The sequence below is a fragment of the Tursiops truncatus genome, chromosome 5 (genome assembly GCF_011762595.2).
Source record: "Tursiops truncatus isolate mTurTru1 chromosome 5, mTurTru1.mat.Y, whole genome shotgun sequence".
NCBI classification, from domain to species: Eukaryota; Metazoa; Chordata; class Mammalia; order Artiodactyla; family Delphinidae; genus Tursiops; species Tursiops truncatus.
The window spans coordinates 25,156,461-25,177,301 of record NC_047038.1 but is presented as its reverse complement, the minus strand read 5'-3'; positions in this window follow the sequence as shown (position 1 = coordinate 25,177,301).

Here is a 20,841-nt window from a genome sequence, read left to right as displayed (position 1 = left end):
GTAAGCTCTGAACCAGATTAAATAAAGACAAGTCCTGAGAAGGAAGCTTTTCAGCAAGCTGCTGGATAGGTAAAACGGTGAAAAAAATCTGAGGGTAGAGCTTTTGTGGAGCTCCAAATTTGTTCTGCCCCTTTCAGCGACTGCTTGACAACTGTTTTTCAAAGTTATTGTTGGGAGGTCTTGGTTTTTAAGGCTATCACAGAGTTGGGGACAGAAAGATAGAATTAGGGCAGGTTAAAATGCCATGAAGATCACTATTCTGAGATTCAGCCATATTTCTTGAATAAACACTCGGATTGTTGCAAAACTTTTAGTTAATACTGAAGGACTTTTTCTTCTGTCAGGATTAACACTAAAAATTCATAGGACTTTCAGAATGGATTGAAGAGTAATTTTTAAATTTTTATTTATTTATGGTTTGCCATATATTTTAAATTTCCTTAAACATAAAATAAGAACTTCTTTTTTTTTTTTGGCGGTACGCGGGCCTCTCACTGTTGTGGCCTCTCCCATTGTGGAGCACAGGCTCCGGACGCGCAGGCTCAGCGGCCATGGCTCACGGGCCCAGCCGCTCTGCGGCATGTGGGATCTTCCCGGACCGGGGCACGAACCCGTGTCGCCTGCATCGGCAGGCGGATTCTCAGCCACTGCGCCACCAGGGAAGCCCAAATAAGAACTTCTTATGTAAAAAGAGCATTTTTATATATGTGCAATGTGCTTAAGTGCTATAACAGGGGAACAAAATTGCTCTTATATAATTATTCTGTGTATCGTCCTTTGTACTGGGCACTCAGCAATAAAATATCTTTTTACAAGGAGACTTTTTTTCTATCAAGATTAAATTTCTGATAATATTTTTATTAAAATTTCTATTAAATTAAAATACTCACTTAAGCTTTATCTTATCAGTCTGACAAATTAAAGCAGGTAGGTCAACACAGTTATAGAGTTTTCCAAATACATATTCTAGTTGTAAAAATGGCACTATTATATTTTGAAATATAAGGAAGGCCAATCTCAATGATCAAGTAAGGTTTTTTTTTTATTAGGATATGATAAAAGAGGAAAGGCAAAGAATATAAAAACTTATTCCATTATGAAAGCATTAAATCTTCCACGTTAGGGTAGTAGAGATGATTTTCAGGTTCTAATTGAGGATTTAATTGTGTGAAACACTGTCTGTAATGTACTCTGCCTGATACACTTGATGATTCAGAAATGCTAGTCAGCTATTTATCAAAGACTGTCCTCTATGCTGCTTGCTTCATGTGCTGAAAGAACCTCAATAAACATGATATATTGCTAACAGATGCAGGACATATCACTACTGAAAAGAACACTAATTCCATGAGGTTTTATTCCCTATTTTAATTTTAGCATCTCTTATTCTTAAAGTTCTAGTTTTTCTTTCTACCAGGTTGCTCTGAGAATGTTTTCCATCTTAGTTCCACATAGTGTTGTGTTTAAAGTGCATAGCTCACTGTCTGATTGCCAGCTCAATAAATGCTTAAATATTTATTCTTGGTAGTAGTATCATCATTTCATTTAATGTTTTTTATGGATTTAACATTCAAAATTACTACTAATAATTTTAAAGTAATTTCAAAATGCATTTGACCTATATATCTTTAAATCCATTCTATAACAGTATATATTTTACAATCTGTAGGGGTCCAAATAATTATTTGATTAGTATAATAATGTTATACATTGATTTTTATTAAAATTATTTAACAAAATAATCCTAATAGTTATTATTGTATTTTTGATAAACAAGGATTTATTTTCTGTTTTTCAAAGACTCACAATGGTCAAATATCTCAGGATTGAAATTTTCTAAACTAGGTAAGAATCATGCTCACAAAGATGCTTACATAATTAAAGATGGCTTTGTTACTAAAACATACTAAATAGATACAAATCTATTTTATCACTTTATTTGAAAATAAACATTTATCTTAACATAGCTACTTTATGAATACTTATATATTATTTTCTTTTTCAAAAAAATGTGTACATTAAAAATACTAGCCCACAATCCCATGAGAATATTGTTGTAATATTGTTAAAAAGTTGCATAGTGATGTGATTAAAAAGGTAACCAGAACAATATAATCCTTAGCAATACAGTTAACTTGATTTAAATGATTCCTGCATCTATCTCCAGAAAAATAAACCACATCTTCCCACGCTTTTTTTTTTTTTTTGATGTGGACAATTTTTAAAGTCTTTATTGAATGTGTTATAATATTACTTGTTTTTTTAATTTTTTTTGGTTTTTTTGGCCGTGAGGCATGTGAGATCTTAGCTCCCCGACCAGGGATCAAACCTGCACCCCCTGCATTGGAAGGCGAAGTCTTAACCACTGGACCATCAGGGAAGTCCCCCACCCTCTATTTTTTATCTTCTGCTCATAACTTTTATTTTTACAATGGGATCATACACTATATCTTGTCTGTTCTTCAGTTTTTAGTTATAACAATATATTTTGAAAATATATTCCATATCAGCACATGCAGATATACCTCATGTACATGTACTATAGTTTACTTAATCACTCAGTTAATTTATTAGCATTTCAACTGTATCCTAATTTTGCTATTTCAAGCTAATCTACATTATGATACATCTTGGAAAACATTTATGAATATATAAAAGTAAATCACATAAAGCAATTATAATAGAATAGCTGTGTCAACAGTTGTGTGCACTTTGCATGTTAGTAAATGGTACCAAATTGCTCTCCAGAAAGTTTGTACCAATTTTCACTCCCAGCTAATTGTGTTTGACTATGCCCATTACCCCACATTCCACTACAATATGAATATCTAATTTTAAATTATAGTATACTAAGTGAGAGCACTGTGCTTGGAGACCAAAAGTCTCCCATGTCATTAATCTGTACACACGTGGACTGTGACTGCTATAATAAAACATATTCTCACAAGGAGCCTCTTATTTTTCTTTTCTATGCAATCACTACCATTCTGGTATATCCTGTTATTCATTTAGATGATGAGAGAAGTATAAGAAGCAAAGCTTATGAGTTTTACAAAGCTTTCGTTAAAGCTTGGACTGCGGCAAAGCTCGTTCACTTTACAGTTGCTTAAAAACACTCTAGCTTGGGCTTGAGCTTACTCTGTGCAGCCGTGGTGGCGCAGTGGTTGAGAGTCCGCCTGCTGATACAGGGAACGCGGGTTCGTGCCCTGGTCCGGGAAGATCCCACATACCGCGGAGCGGCTGGGGCCGTGAGCCATAGCCGCTGAGCCTGCACGTCCGGAGCAGAGGCCACAACAGTGAGAGGCCCGCACACCGCAAAAAAAAAAAAAAAAAAAAAAAAAAAAAAAACACTCTAGCTTCATCTGAGTGCGTCGCCTTACATAAATTTCACTTGAATTCCTTTTGTCATCCCTTCTGCTTTCCCAGAATTGCCTCTATCAAGAATATTGGAAAATACCTAGAAGCCTGAAGCTTTCCCAAGGCTGCTTTATACTTGAATGCAAGGCTGTGATTGATATGAGACACAATATTCTCACAAGCTCTGCAAAATAAAGTTTGTTTCTCCACCAAAATAAGTTTAACTTTCACCAGGGGAGTGCTCAGGCAAGTTACAATAACTTCACATTTCTCTTCAGATTTTTTTTATGGGTAATTGAGTTATGCAACTATTGGAATGTTGGTGCACTGACTCACCCATGCCCAAGTTCATTTTATAGAAACTAAAAAGGTCATACAGAGCAAGACACAAAACAAAACAAAAGTTTTGAATTGAATATTACAGCTATAAGATGGACTATTCATACATAGAAATAAAGAAGAATTAAAGCCTCAGTGTTCGGGGATGAAATGACATGAACTTTGGTTTCAGAAATAACTGTTTAATTTTATGCATATTTCCATTAAGTTAAAAATCTGTATGATGAGTCCTAAATTAGGTATTGGCATCTTTCAGGCTAGTAGTTTTCCTAAGCATAAAATTCTATTGACCCTGTGTCTGGCTTATTGTACTTCAGGATAGAGTGCAATCCATTATCAAGGAAAGCAAAGCCATTAGATTCCTCATGCATTCAATTAGGCTATTACTTTATCTGTCTTAATTGATACCGCTAATAGTATCATATATAATTGCTCTATATAGGCAGAAAGAGGGGTTGTTAATAAGTCTTAGCTAATTCACAGAATGGCATTTAAGCTCTATCAGTAGAACTGTACATACGTCCAAGATCAATATGTGACCTGTCTCCTCAGTCTTACAGGAGGTGGTGGAAAACAGTAACTTAAACTGGGTAAAGATAACTTAAGGTGTGTTGTACTGTATTTCATTTTGTTTTCATAGAAACAGGTTTCCTTTTGCTGTTTTTCTTTTTCTGGTGAGTGATTATATAGGGATATAAGCTTGAGGTTTGGATTGATGACCAAACAGTTGGAATCACTGTTATTCACATTTATGTTTAATTATGTCACAAGAAATATGCATTAAAAGAAAACCTTGACTTAACAAATTATAACAAATCAAAACAAAAGGATTAATACTCTTCAACCTACTCGAACTTACAGAAATACACTGCAGTATATAAACCGTGTAGAAAAATGCAGACTAGAGACTGTGTTAAAACATATGACTTTTTAAAATGTTGATCTTTGTTTAATGCAAGTTGCCCCGTAAGTAGAAATAAGTGATTTTCCTAGCTATTTTAACTCTTTCTATCAATGACATACTACTTAATTCAGCTTTATTCAATAGAAGTTTCTTTCAGAAAAATAACTTACGCAGTCCCTAAGTATCTCAGTACCAAGTAATGCAGAGTGCTCTTTGAATTGATTGGCCTGATACCCTGACTGGAGTATGTTCTGGGTCTGGAGAAGAGAGCTGCCTAGTTGTTTGCAGTAGACGGCTGTACTACAGGGTACATGGGGAGGGGCAAAGAGTCCCCCTCTCCAAACAAAGTATGCTTTGTTTGAGAAGCACACTTTCCCACTCCCTAGAATTGCTCACTAAGATGTTCACTTAATTCCATTTCATTAAGTCAGAGCACGGATATAGCTGAAAAGAAATTGAGCTGTAAAGAAATGTAGCTCCTAGAAAGATTATCTGACTTGTCCAAGGCCCTATCCAGCAGTTATTCACTGATATATCATTAGATTCAGAATTCCTTAGAACGTCTTTTAATTTTTTGTTGGGTGCTTAGATCACTGAACCATGAACTTAATTTAGAAAAATTTGCATAACATTGTGCTTTTTCAATGAATTTATGCCACGTATCTCACACGTTTTCAATCTGGAGAGAGCATATTTACAGTTACTTTGCAAAAGCAGTTTAAAAAGATTTTACTTCTGACACCAAGATGCCCTCACCTCAGTACTTCATAAATTTTTTCAAGTATTTCTACTAGTTCTTCCCAATGGAAACCATGAACAGCCTATAGCATTTCTACTGACTTTCACTTTCTGAGCAGTATTTTGCAACTAGACTGGAAAATGAGTGAAGAACAAATTGGAAAAAAAGAGCATCTCTCTATTTTCCAGCTCAGTAAGATCCCTTAATGTTACATAAATTCTGAATGGTACAGCATGTAACATTTGAAGAGTGCTTTGGACTTGAACACTAGATAAGTCTGTTTCTTCTTACAGAGAAAATTTGAGAACCTAGAGGACATTTCAAACTGTATTGCAAAACCACAAGTACATAATTATCTCATAGCTATTGTTTTGTTCAGAACAGTTTGGTGATTGAATAATACACATTCATTACGAGAAAAAAATCAGTTTCTCCTTATGAGGAACCACCTCCATGAGTCATCACCTCTTTTTCGGTTTCTTTGAACACAGTTTTCACTGGAATTTAGTTGTTTATCTTTTGGGGAAGGTGATGGAATATCTACGCCATATATAAGATACAGTAGGGACTGAAGTTTTTTGTTGTTTTTTATTTTATTTTTGGCTGCATTGGGTCTTCGTTGCTGCACGTGGGCTTTCTCTAGTTGCGGCGAGTGGGGGCTACTCTTCCTTGCTGTGTGCAGGCTTCTCATTGCAGTGGCCTCTCTTGTTGCGGAGCACAGGCTCTAGGCATGCGGGCTTCAGTAGTTGTGGCACATGGGCTTCAGTAGTTGTGGCTCATGGGCTCTAGAGCGCAGGTTCAGCAGTTGTGGCACACGGGCTTAGTTGCTTCCTGGCATGTGGGTTCTTCCCAGACCAGGGCTCAAACCTGTGTCCCTTGCATTGGCAGGTGGATTCTTAACCACTGAGCCACCAGGGAAGCCCGGGACTGAAATTTTAATTATTTTTCCTTTGTATTGTAGGAGTTGTGAACTTTCACAGACAATTGTGAACATCCCAAAACTTCAATGTATATGCTGGGATCAACTCTCCAAGTGTTTGTCAGAAATGTACTTACAGATAGCTTAGGCTATTCCAAGCCAGAAGAGTTTGGGAAGGTAATATTCTTCCTAATGCACACCCTGGATTGAAATATACCAGGAAAACACCAGTTCATATAGATTGGTAAACATAGCTCTAGAGAAAGAAAATCATATTTTAACATATTTCTTTTGAATCTTCTCTATTCTTTTATGTGTTTTCTCAGTCTGTCAATATAAACTGCATTTCTGATATTTTGGTAGGAATGTTCCCAAAATTTTAGTTGAAACATTTTCACATCATCTGTAGCAGATTTTATACATGCTCAAATTTCTCAATCCAGCCTAAAATATATAATACAAACTTCAAAGAGAAACAGCACATAAAAACTAAATTAAAAAATTCAACACAGATAGAAATAACTTATTTACATTTTTAATCTATAGATTCATTAATGAAAGTATATTTGGAAAACTATGTGACTTTGTGTTGGGTGATGACTTTTTAGGCAAACCAAAATCACAACCATGAACGAAAAAATGGATAACTTGGACTTATATTAAAATTTAAAACTTCTGTGCAAAAGACACTGTTAAAAATAAGTCAAGACAAAACCTGAGAAAGAAATATTTGCAAAACATATAACTGATAAAGGACTAGTATCTAAACTATACAGAAAACTCTTAAAATTCAACAATAAGAAAACAACCAAATTAAGAAATAGACAAAAGATCTGAACAGGGAGCTTACCAAAAAAGATAGACAGAAGGCAAATAAGCATCTGAAAAATTATCAAGATCATATGTCATTAGGGAGTTGCATATTAAAACAATGAGATATACATCTGTTAGAAGGGCCGAAATCCAAAACACTGATAACACCAAATGCTGGTGAGAATGTGGAGCAATAGGAACTCCCATTCATTGCTGATGGGTGTGCAAAATGGAACAGCCACTTTGGAAGACAGTTTGGCAGTTTCTTACAAAACTAAACAAACTCCATATGATCCAGTAATCATGTTCCTTGGTTTTTACCCATGTGAACTAAAAACTTACGTCAACAGAAAATCCTGCCCATGGATGTTTATAACAATTTTATGCATGTCTGCCAACATTTGGAAGCACTAAGAGTCCTTCCATAGATGAATAAATAAATAAACTGTAATACATCCAGAGAATGAAATGTTTTTCATTGCTAAAAGGAAATGAACTATTAAGCCATGAAAATACATGCAGGAACTTTAAATGTATACTGCTAAGTGAAAGAAGCCAATCTGAACAGGGTATATACTGTATGATTCCAACGACACAAAATTCTGGAGAAGGCAAAACTATGGAGACAGTAAAAAAATTAGGTGGTTGCCAGGAATTCCAGGGGAAGGAAGGAGGTATGCATTGGTGGGACACACAGGATTTTAGTGTAGTAAAACTAGGCTATCTGATACTATAATGATGGGTATATTTCATTATACATTTGTCAAAACCCACAGAATGTACAACACAGTGAACCCTAATGTAAACTATGGATTTTAGTTAGTAATATATTAACTCATCAATTATAGCAAATATACCATTCTAATGCAAAAAGTTAATAGCGGTAACTGGGAGAGAATTTTCTGCTCAATTTTTCTATAAGCTTAAAATGTCCCCAAGGTAAAGTCTGTTTTTTAAAAATGCATTTGAATTTCAACTGCACTATTAGCGATGTGATCTTGCGCATTATAATTAACACACCTAAATCTTGAATTGTTTGGTTCATAACCTTCAAAATGAGAATAATAATATTTACACATTGAATTTTTGAGAAAATTAAATGCAAATGCATTTAAAATATGTGACACTGTGTCTCGTACATACCAAGTGCCCAATAAGTGGTAGCCAGGTCTATTACCAAGGTAATGTACTTACCTAATTGATTTTTTTATGATGCCACAAAAAGAAGTGCTCTCTTAGGGATTAATCATGCTTCAACAGCACATAAATTTTAAAAATTAGGAAAAACTTTTCTTAAAAAAAGTCCCTTCTGCCCTGCTCTTTTACTGTTGCAAACATAGGATTCTCTAAACTGAAGAGAAATGTTCTTGTCAGGGAGAAAAAAAAATAGGACTAATCCTGCTGGTAAGATCTAGGCAAGGGAGAGTGAATCCACTCTTGGCTGCCTATATACTGACAAGTTACTTTCATCTCCCTTTTTAGTGTCTTGTTCTCTGTCTTATTTTTCCCGATCTAAGATCATGGGATGGTACCTTCTATTTTTTAGAGGATTTAGTTACATTCTGAAGCAGGAGACTATTTGGCCTTTCCTTGCCTGGACTTCAAGGTCCTTGAACACCAAATCTGAAATTTAAAATTAAAGGAAATCCAAAATCTAATACAACCACACAAGTAACATCATCTTAGCCAAATTTTTTTCTCATTTCTTTTCAATGTCATTATCTGAAAAACATATTTCTGTGCTGTAAGCAGCATTTTATGGTAAGTGTTATAAAACTGTTTAAATAGGGAACATCTATTATAATTTGATTTCAGTCTACTTTATCACTGATTTCTGTGTAACTATTGATGACTTAGTAAATTACAATAAATAGATATACAAATCTTAGATGTCATGACAGCTTCATAAGAATCATAGGTGTGATGAAGTAAAACATATATATTCATATTAAATTTAACTGTACTCTTTTCTTCCTCATTTTAAAATGAAAACATAAAGAAAAATGAATGTGTGTATATATATTTATATACATATATCATTTATTTTTATGATGAGGCATTTTTGGAAGATACCATCATTAGGTTTGCTAAGCATTCTGAACATAATAAAGAAATAAAGAAAAATATTTATTCCTAACATGTTAGAGTAAATATACTTTTTCTATGGTGGAATTAGAAATAATATCTGGTAATATATTATTTGACTTCTGGTTGAATCCTGAAAGAACCAGAGGACTCATTTTTCCTAAAGTAACATTACTGATGTTCCCCTCTATTATGGATTGAATGTTTGTATCTCCCCTAAATTTCTATGTTGAAATGCTAACCCTCCCCCTGCCCCCCAATGTGATGATATTTAAAGATGGCACCTTTGAGAGGTAAGTAGGGTTAGATGAGATCATGAGGGTGGTACTCTCATGATGAAATTAGTGATTTTATAGGAAGAGACACAAGAGAGCATTCCCCCTCTCTTTCCCTTAGCAAGTGCTCAAAAAACAGGCTATGTGAGCACACGGAGAGATGGTGACTGCCTATAAACAAAGAGAAAAGGCCTCTGAATAAAACCTACCTTGCTGAACCCTTCATCTTGGACTTTCAACCTTCTGAACTATGGGAAATAAATTTCTGTTCTTTAAGGACCCAGTCTTCAGTATTTTGTTATGGCAGCCTGAGCAGACTAATATACCCTCCCAATACCCAATTCATTTTATTTATTTTATTTATTTATTTATTTATTTATAAATTTATTTATTTATTTATTCTCTATAACACTTACACTCTCTTATAGCTTGTTATACATTTATTCATCCTTTTCAAATTGTCCCTCTCTTTTTTTTAACCTAGAAGGTAATCTTCTAGGGATTTGTTTCATTTACTTTTGCATATCGAGTAATTAGAATACTGTCTGGCTACTGTAGGTATTCAATAAATTCTTGTGAAATAAATCAATGAAAAATCAAGAAACTTAAACCACCTTCTGCAGAATTAAATTTCTGGCTTAACTTCTGATATTTTATGGTCATTTTTCCTCCTTTGCCTTACACATATATTCTAAGAATGCATTTAACAATGAACAATCTTAAGATTCCTTAAAAAGCATGTCTATGCCTTCTTGCTTTATTATAATGATTGAAGGAGAGAGTGAGCAAGAGAGAGAGAGAGAACACTGTGCTGTTACAGATTGAATATTCTGTGATAATAATATTATCATGAACCTTTGTGAACCCTCAAGTGTAAAAGCTAGAACATCAATGATGACTTTGAAGTTCACCATGTGCTCCCCCCCATCCTAGGTCCCCTCTTCCTGCTTATCCTCCAGATTGCTAAGCTCACGTCATATTTCTATCACACCGTCTTTCTGCCCTCTATTCTTTATTTCTCCACTTCTGTGCTCCAATTGACAATTCTGTTTTTGCTTGCTTATTTTTTATTATTATTATTATTATTTTTGCGGTACACAGGCCTCTCACTGTTGTGGCTTCTCCTGTTGTGGAGCACAGGCTCCGGACGCGCAGGCTCAGCGGCCATGGCTCACGGGCCCAGCCGCTCCGCGGCATGTGGGATCTTCCCAGACCGGGGCACAAACCCGTGTCCCCTGCGTCGGCAGGCGGACTCTCAACCACTGCGCCACCAGGGAAGCCCTTTGCTTGCTTATTTTAATTCTATCTTTAAGTGACTGGATTTAGCTTTCTTACATTCTTTATATAATTCCAAAATCTAAAGTCTTTAAAGATCTAAATCTATAGTTTTTGCTGAAACTCACTTATAAGGCATATTCTTAAATGGTTGATATATATATTTTTTTACACTTGTACTATATATTAGATTGTACCCAATTTGTGGCATTGCTAAGAAACTAAATTTATTCCAAGGGCACTTTAGGTTTGCTTTTGACTGGGAGTAAATGCGCACCGATGGGAAGCATTTTAGCATGCTACATGGGTCCTAGTTAATGCAGGCATCTGAGAAGTGGCTCTTACGCATTGCCTCTGACCCCAGATTTAGTCTTATATCCTGTAAAGCTGTAACTCTAGTTTTATGTTTGCTTATTGCTCACAATTCAGGTCTTGGCTTTTTAGTTAGTTTGTTTTGTTTTTTGACAATTTAGCAATGATTTAAACAATAGAAGCAGAATGTTTCCCATTTCTTTTTTATCCCAATAAAGTTAACTTTCATTTTTCTGTATTGTAGTGCCCTAACTTCCTTCTCTGTATTTCCCCAATTAGGCTAAGATCCTTGATAAAGTGTGCCCCAGGTCCAGGAAAGAATGCAGGACACATGCACACTCATGCATACATCTTGCAAAACTCTATTTCTCCCAGGAGTTTCTTGAGGCCCTACTCAGGGGAACCCCGGATACATTTTTGGGACAATCAAAAGACATTCTTTCATTATCTCCCATGAATGTTTTCCCTAAAAGAGCACTCCCTTAAGACCATAGATTGTTCTCGGTGGATCTTTCTCAATCTTCTTGCTTTTCGTAATCACAGTCTGTGGCAGTAATAGAGGCAGAGACCTCCCTCTGTGTCCCTGGAGCTGGGAGGATTGAATATACTGCTCCCCTTTATCTTGTCTACTTTTTCCCCTTAGCCTCCTCAGGACTAACTGTGCAAGACTCTTTTCTAAAGAAAAGAAACTAATTCTGATATAGAAAGGACAATTTAATACTAGGTATCTTGGAATTTCACTTGCAACTATACAGGAGTTAATCACTTTTTAAATGCCTACACTTTCATGCTGAAGACGTCTCTGGCGGACATTTCCTCCTTTCATTCCTGACTCACTTTCTTGCCTCACCAATAACATCTCCTTCAGTTCTTAGACCACCAGTTTTATTGCTCTCCTTTGGGAAAACTGGACTTCTTCCACAGGAAGACAACATATTCTTTAAGCACTTTTTTTCCTCTTTTCCCCTAACAGACTTTCATTTTTTAAAATGTGGTCTCAGTTAAAAACTAATTACTGTCACCTTGTTTCACTTCTAGTTAGAGGTCAGGTGTTGGGATGATGAGAAGCATAAATATGGAGATAGAGGTTGTTACGCCCCAGTTCTGTGGGGTATATTAATGAGTCTCTCTCTTTGGCATTTCCCAATATTTCTACCACTGAGCACTAAAGCCCTCCACGTTGCTTTATAAGTTAACTTATTAAAACCACTTCCTTTTCTCCTGAAGGAATAAAAGCTAATAAATTAACGAAAACAAATTTTCTCTTTTGGTAAAACTCTGTACTTACATGAAGAAAAATAGATTTTTTTTTTTTTTTTTTTTTGCGGTACGCGGGCCTCTCACTGTTGTGGCCTCTCCCGTTGCGGATGCGCAGGCTCAGCGGCCATGGCTCACGGGCCAAGCCGCTCCGCGGCATGTGGGATCTTCCCGGACCGGGGCACGAACCCGTGTCCCGGCAGGCAGACTCTCAACCACTGTGCCACCAGGGAAGCCCTAGATTTATTTAATTGAGACAATCACTCCTTCCTGCTCTTTCTGGGGGTTGACAGGGACACAAAAGAACTTTACAAGTTGTAGTGGTGACATTCTTTGTTAAAAGGAATGACGATCTCTATTAATTTCTTCCAAATCCCTCTTTGAAAGAAGAGTGGAAGAGGCTGTTAATTTCTCAAGTGATACTTATTACTAGATAATACTATTTCTTACCTAAGGCCACCCAGTCACAAGTTATCATTCGTTCTCCAGCTCCTCTCCTCTCAGTTTTTGCTTTGTCCTTCTTCCTCAAAACATAAAGCTTTGCTCTCCAAACCTGAGGATTTTGCCCTTCTCTGGTCACTGGATAATCAAGTAACTGGACCCCAACTGGCACAGACAAAACTCTTCTCATAGTTGTGCATGACTCTAAAAGCAGCCCTTGAGGGTAGCTATGAATTAACCTGATTTGTCCCACAACAGGTCTTAAAACATTTCTTTCTAAGCATTCATGAGTGATCACTGACATTTTTAACATAAAACATAATATCCACATTCATTTTAAAATGAAAAAGATCCCCTTTAATAATAAAAAAAAGAACCCTTTACTTCTATTAGTAAAACTATTAAGAATAGACCACTTTGAATTAACGTCCACTCTTTTCATGGTTGTTTGCATTCTGCACGTACTTCCTAATCTTTCCTCCTTTCAGATTCTCGGAAGTGGCATGTGCATGGACTTTATAAATAATGATTCTAGGCACAGAAAAAAATAGAGAGAGAAAAAATGATTGTATATAAATAAAACAATAACGGTGCTTTTATATTTGCTATATTTTCTATAGTTTTAGAGTGTATGGATTTTGTTTTCATTTATTCAGTCTACTTACTGATCATTGGATCTCCCTCAGATGCTTTCTAAGGTTGAAATTTTAAAAGGTTATCAGGGAATGATCCTGATGTGATAGAGTTAGAGAACAGGCACATAGGTATACATGTAGGTAGGTAATATTAAGCCTAATTAGATAATATCTAATATATTTCAAAGTATACAAAATCTTTAATGTTTAATTTTACATTATATATTCTGCCAGACTATTTTACAGCAGTAGTCCTCCATGTGGAGTCCCCAGATAGCAGCATCAGTATCACAAGAGAACTTTCAGAAATGCAATGTCAGTGTCACCCCCGACCTGAGAATGGAATGGAAAACCCACAGACAGGTGCCCAACAATGTGTGTATTAACAAGCCCCCCAGGTTATTCTGATGCCAAAAAACTGAGAACCACTGGTTTAGTGTTATCCTAAGCCTAAATTAATATGGCTTTTCTTCAATGAAGAAAATCATTAATCTTCTTTTGGTTGCTTTTTCTATCCTCTGAAGTCATGTATAATAGAAGATAATCTCTTTTATGAGATGTAGCTTTGAGAATCTATTGCATAAAATCAGCCCAAAGCATTAGAAGCCCTAGGCAGTTATAAATATACCTGAAAACATGTTTACTTTATTCTAAGAAGTTTGCTTTATAAAATTTCAATTTAAGCTTTTATTTCTATCAAGAACCTTACTTACCCAACGTAATCTGAAATATACCATAATTCAAATAGCACTGTGTTTTCTTATCCCTGGGCTCTTATTGTTAAAGTCTACTCACATAGCTGTTGATTTGGAAAACCTTTGTAGCTATAATTTGTGGTTTCACGTTAAGGAAGAGTAAATGCATCAAGATGATGATATGAATCAAAATGTCTATTTCTCCTGCCTAATAAAATCCGTTAATATTTTAATATGCATATGGGTGTATGCATAAACATATTGAAAAGACAAGAATGGATGATTTCAAGGGAACTGCATATTCCAATAAGTAAGAGACAGAGGATGGAAACTGGTGTAGCTAAAATCCCAGTACAAAAGACCAAGGTTAAGAAATTTTCTTCCAAAGTATACCCCGAAAATTTCTAATCCAGAAGTCATCAATTAAACAAGGCAGGAGGAAGCTTAGCAATTTAAACAGAATTTCAGTCAAACCATTCTTCTTCCTTTGTTAACACTGAGCAGAGGAAGCAATGACATTTGTCTTCAGAGTAAAAAGCAATCCTAACTTCCAAACAAAGTTCTCGGACTTACTGGGAAGTGTTGTAACATAAGTTTTGCGAGCTCAAGAAAATAAAAGAGCACAATTTGATGTAATTTTGTGAATCACACCCTATCCATAAAAGGAAGACCAAAAGGAGGTAGAAGAATGGCATTCTGTTCCCCAGAGAGGTTGTACTGACAAACGAGACATTAGGAGAGACACTGAAGTCACTTACAATCACTCTGAGAGATGGGGAAGCAAGCTTGTTCAACCCCATATCTTATCTCTCCCCAACTATGACTAGAAGCAGTCTACTGACATCAGTGCTGGATATTAAATACTTCTGTCTCAATCTGAAACCCAATCCACTATCCTGTGCTTTAGGATGTTGGGGCTAGGGCTCTACAAATGACAAAGCTCCCTTGCCAGCTAGTTCCCTTATAGGATTTTCCAATATGGAGTTCTGAAAAGACACCGTAATGCCAGGCATTACACAACATGCAATTCCCTTTGAGTTTCTTATTCCAGCCCTTGTCACCCAAGTTTTATCCACTCTGGCAGCAGCATAATGTCCATTCACAGATAAAGCCACCAAGGCAGCACTTCCTCCTCAGTGATCTGCGTCCCCCCAACGTGGAAATCCTCCTCCAACTCCACCCCTAGGAGAATGGATTAAAAATTGTAGCAGGTACGTCCAACAGAATACTACACAACAACTAAAAATGTCGAACAACTGCTACATGGATAAATCTCACAGACATTTCCTAGAGTGAAAGAAACCAGAATCTATGATTTGATTATTCAATTTGTATTAAGTTCAGGAATAGACAAAAAATAATCTATACAGGTACCTTCATATGTAAAATCCATTGTGATTTATGTTTATAATTCTTAGACTTTATGCACTCACCATATATATATCACAAAAGCAAGACAAAATAAAATAATAAAAATGATGATGACGATGATGATGATGGTGATGGTAACTAGTGTGGTTTATGTTTTCACACTGGATTACTAATACAAATGTTTGGGAAAAGTCAATACTGTGAAAAAGTGGTTCCAAACTCAAAATCCCAACAATGAGAAAAGTGAAATAGTATTGAAAAAGTAAAACAACTGAATCAGAGAATAGATAAAATGGGAAATAAATTTATAAATGTAACTAAAGAAAACAAAAAGAATTATTATTATAGACTCAGACATATTCAAGTGGTTATTATTTCTCTATTTTTATTTTGCCCTCACTCTTGAATGCTAGTTTATAATGGATATAGAATTCTTTGTTAAAAAGCCAGATCAATTTAAAATATTTAAAGGAGTATGACTTTGAAACAAACAAAAACCTAAAACCAAAATATGTGTTTTATAAGGAATGGTGGTGAGAAAATACCATGGAAAAAAAATCAAAACATACTGTTAAGATTACCAGTTGCACAACAGTCCAAAATATTAAAAACAATAATATATTACTGTTTATGACAAAGAAGTAGGTGGTGGAGTGGGAGAAAATGGAGTAAAAGGAGGCTATAGTTTATAGTTACTAATTCAAAATACTGGAAGAAAATAGAAGCTTAAACACATATGACTCAAATAATAATAATAGATATATACAGATTTTAAAATACACACAGAGAAGGACTGAGAAAAAGACATCTTGAAAAATTCAAAGAATAAGTATGGGAGGTGGTGGAAGAAAGACATGAAAAAATAAGAAAAATATCCAAAATAATCTCAAAAACATCATAATATGTGTGAATTGGTTATGTTTTCATATTATATTCTGAGAATACAAGAAAAGTTAAAAATGACTGAACAGACAAAATCCAGCTCTATGCTATATTTAAGAATATGAGACAAACAAAATGACCCAGAAAGGTTAAGAATGCAGAACCAGACAAAATATGTATCAAGCAAATATTAAGAAAAAGAGGGCAAGTGTGTAAACACTAACTATCAGACAAAGTAGAAGTCAAGGCCAAATCTTGAATAGCATATTCAAAGTGCAGAAAGATAAAGAGAAAATCTTAGAAGAAACAATCCAGAGTTGGAAGACACCTATTTATAGTGGGACAAGATAAGAATTATAGGAGATTTGCTGTCCAAAACCATACAAACTAGAAGAGAGTAGAGTGAAACATCTAAAATGTTGAAAGAATAAAACCACCAACCTAGAATTCTATATGCAGTGAAATTATCCTTCAGTAATAAAGAATAAATAAAGAAGTTCCCAGGCAAACAAAAACTGAAGGGACTTATCATTAGCACACTCTCCCTGACATAATCAGGTAGAAGGAAAATGATATAGATCTGAATTCAGATCTGCCTAAAAAAGGGAAAAGTATCAGACTAGGAATAAATGAAGGTTAAATAAAAGATCTTCTTATTCTTAACTGATCTAAAATATAACTTTTTGCTTACAGTAATGAAAGAAAAGTGCACTGGACAATTATGGCATATAGATAAATATAATAAATTATACCAATACCACAAGGAACAGGAGAGAAAAATTGGGAGTACTTTCTTAAAATGATAGTACCACATATAACGTGGTATATAATGCTATTTCTTGGTGAATTTAGACTAGTTAAAAATGCCTATTGTAAACTCTAGTACAGTCATTAAGTTTTTTTAAAGCATAATATATATGTTAAGAGAGAAGGTAAGATGGAGTCATATAAGTGCTCAATTAAAATTGGAAAAGTCAGATAAAGAGGTGAATGAAAAACAAAGACCAAACGTAACAAATAGATGACAGTTACAAATATGGTTGATATTAATTCAACTGTTTTACTAATCACTTTAAATGTGGATGGATAAATACACCAATTAAAAGATAGAAACTGTCAGAGTGGATTAAAAAATTTTACCCTACTCCTTGTTGACTACAAGAAATCCACTTTATTTATTTATTTATTTATTGTGCGGTACGCAGGCCTCTCACTGTTGTGGCCTCTCCCGTTGTGGAGCACAGGCTCTGGACGTGCAGGCTCAGTGGCCATGGCTCACGAGCCCAGCCGCTCCGGGGCATGTGGGATCTTCCCAGACTGTGGCACGAACCCGTGTCCCTTGCATCGGCAGGCGGACTCTCAACCACTGTGCCACCAGGGAAGCCCAAGAAATCCACTTTAAATATGAAGACCCAGATAGGTACCAGAAACTTTAAATTCCTTTTATGTCCTTGTTTTTATCTCCCCTCTTGACTTTAAACTTCCATAAAAACTCTTCTTCAGAGATGGTCTGTGTTTTGCAGCTCTTTCATCTGTAACTCACTATTATCATATTGGAGCCCAGTGAGTATGATATAAGATGTGGGGTAGAGGTAGTATTCTATAGCTTTTAGTTAAATCTTAGTTTTAGGGGGTTTGTGTCTCAAGGTTGTGTACTTCATAAGTGTTTTTCCAGTGGTACACTTTTTTTTCCCTTCCCTGGCTATCATGTTCCCAATTTGTTTTTTTTCGAGGCCCTGATGCCTGTTGACATGTTTTAATTTTTTCCTCTTGGGTGAGTCAGGAAGACTGGAGGGAGCTGGAGAGCAAAGGAATTCCCTTCCGTCACCTGGAATAATGTTTTAGAATTGCAATCTGACAAAGTTCTTTTCCTCGGAGAGTAGGCCTTTACAGTAATAAAGAGAGAGCTCTGGTAGTGTATCACAATGGTTACTGTCAGAGGCATGAAGGAAACTTTGCAGGATCTTTACCATGGAAACCAGGAACTGGGGTGGACAGGAGGTGGTGGAGGATTCCTGGAGGGAAAGCCCATGAAGAAGTGATGGCCTCCAGGAGCTTATCGTTCTCAGGCTAATCCACATTCAGCCTCCACCAATTCATCAAAATAACCATGTAAGTATTCCTACGATTTCATGGCTCCAGTCACTTTTGCTCCAGCTAAGTAGATTTCAGTTGCTATATCTCTCTGGCTGCACCTGTCTTTCTAGATATCAGGGTGGTAGTTTGTCATATGACCTAAATTTCCTGATGGGTTTGAGAAAAGTCTCTGATGTAAGTTTGTCTAGCTTTTTCTTGTTGTGAGGAGGACAGTGATGACTTCTCAGTTTTTGTACGTTGGAACTAAACCAGAAGTCCTAATCACTCTCCTTTAAAGACAAATTGACTATAATTTGATTAATGACAAAATAAAATAAAATGGATATTGAAGTGTTGAATCCTTTCTCAAATATCTCTGTATAAAAGTCTGAATTTTCTAAGGTGATTTAGTTAAGATACCTCAGAGGCAACCAAATAGAGATCCATAAAATAAACATTTTTAATGCAAACACTTGTGGAATAATTAAAACAAATGAGAGTTATCAGATAGCTTGCTTGAAAGAATCAGATAAGGGTAGATGCAAAAAATACCATAGTTTTAATTAAAGGCTTTTAAGAATTGTAGAAGAACTGTGAACTCTGAAACTTAGGACCAGAATAGATGGAAGGGTGTTGGTACAAATATTCTTATTTTAATCACACCTGTGTTTTCTTAGAAAACAGTGAAATATTTACTTATTTTCAGGAAGTGGATAGGATTGTGAAAACTATTTTGAATTGTTTCTGCAGTTTTGTTTATTATCAAATAATGCCCCAGCAGACATCTGCATGACCGTTGAAAAGGCATGGCAGGTGTTAGTAATAATCCAGATTTCTCAAACAAAGGCAGCAAGAATACGTCGTGATAACCTTTTTTTTTAAGGAGATACCAAAACATACAAATTTTGGCATATTTCAGTGGATACTAATTCAATCACAAGAGACCTTCAGGGCTCTATTAAATGTTACAAGTATGTATAGTCATTTCCAAGATAAACAAGTAGAATTACACAGAGTATATCTGGAGACAGACATTAAATATAAATGACTGATTAAGTGAAAGAATACATTTTTCATGAGGCTATTTTCAAACTGGCTTTTTATTTTAATTAATGACAAGCATAATTTCAACTAAATTAACAAAGTCCTCCCAAAATAATAAGTCAGGAAACATCACATGTTGCCCTTTTGAGTGCAAGCAATTTTTATTAATAAATTCTAGTAAAAATGGTTACAATTCTGTGACTTTATGTATCATAATAGTACTATGATGCATTCTATAACTTGCCAAATTTCAATTCAAACAAGTATTTATCTATCTAGAAAAAGCAAGCCCCCTGTTAACTAAACATGGAATTCTATGTGACCAAAATATATATTTTTTTGAATTTTAACTTATTGGAAAGACACTGATAACATTATGGCAATGTTTTAAATATTTAAAACTATGAGATATATGGATTAAGATTTTTAAAGGAACATAAACAAATAAAAACAATAGTTTTTTGAATGAAATATTGTAGACGAACATGCCTGTCCATATCCTTTGACACTTAAGTGTTTGTTAAGTATATATCTAAAAAGAATAATTACAATTTCCTAGTAATGGTAATTACTAGGTAATTTCCTAGTAATGGAAATTACATTTCCTATTATTATATGCCATAACTTAGAAGAAATTCCTCAACATTTTACCAAATTCCCTTCCTGTTGCCCAATGTCCTTGTTAACACTTGGTATTATCATACTTTTTTTCACATTGGAAATTTTGCTGTTGGGTTGTGATATCTTACTGTGGCTTTTACTTGAATTTCACTGATGATTAATGGTTTAAACATCTTTTTAAATGTTTAACATCAGTTAGGATATCTTTGTGACACGTCCACTCACATCATTTGACTTTTTTCACCCTTCTTTATTGACTTTTTTTTTTTTGTTTTGGGGGAAGAAGTATTTTTGTCAGTTTTATGTGTTGAAAATATTTTCTTCCAGTCACGGTTTGCATTTTTACTCTATTAATGGTATCTTTCAATAAACCAAACATGGCATTTCTACCTTTGTAATTATTATTTTCTGTGTTGTGATTAAGACATGTCTATTTAACTAAAGGTCTACAATATTATCTTTGAGAAGCTTTACAATTTTACTTTACATTTATATCTGAGTCCAGTAGAGCTGATTTTTGTGTCTGGTAGAAGATTGGGACCAGATCATTTTTGCATATGACTATACAGGTGACCAGGCCTTCCTTTCCTTATTTTCTCTCAGCAGAGCCACCTTGGTCGCAAATAACACGTCTGTGTAAGTGTGGGTCAGTTTCTGCACCCTTTGTTAATGCCTCCAGCCGGCATGAGGCCCCAGCTGGCCCACTTCTCTGGGATTTCCTTCTCTCTCTCCTCTTGCCTTACAAGTTATTGACACTTTGCTCATCCTCTGAGGTCTTCAACTAGGTGTTTTTGTCTATGT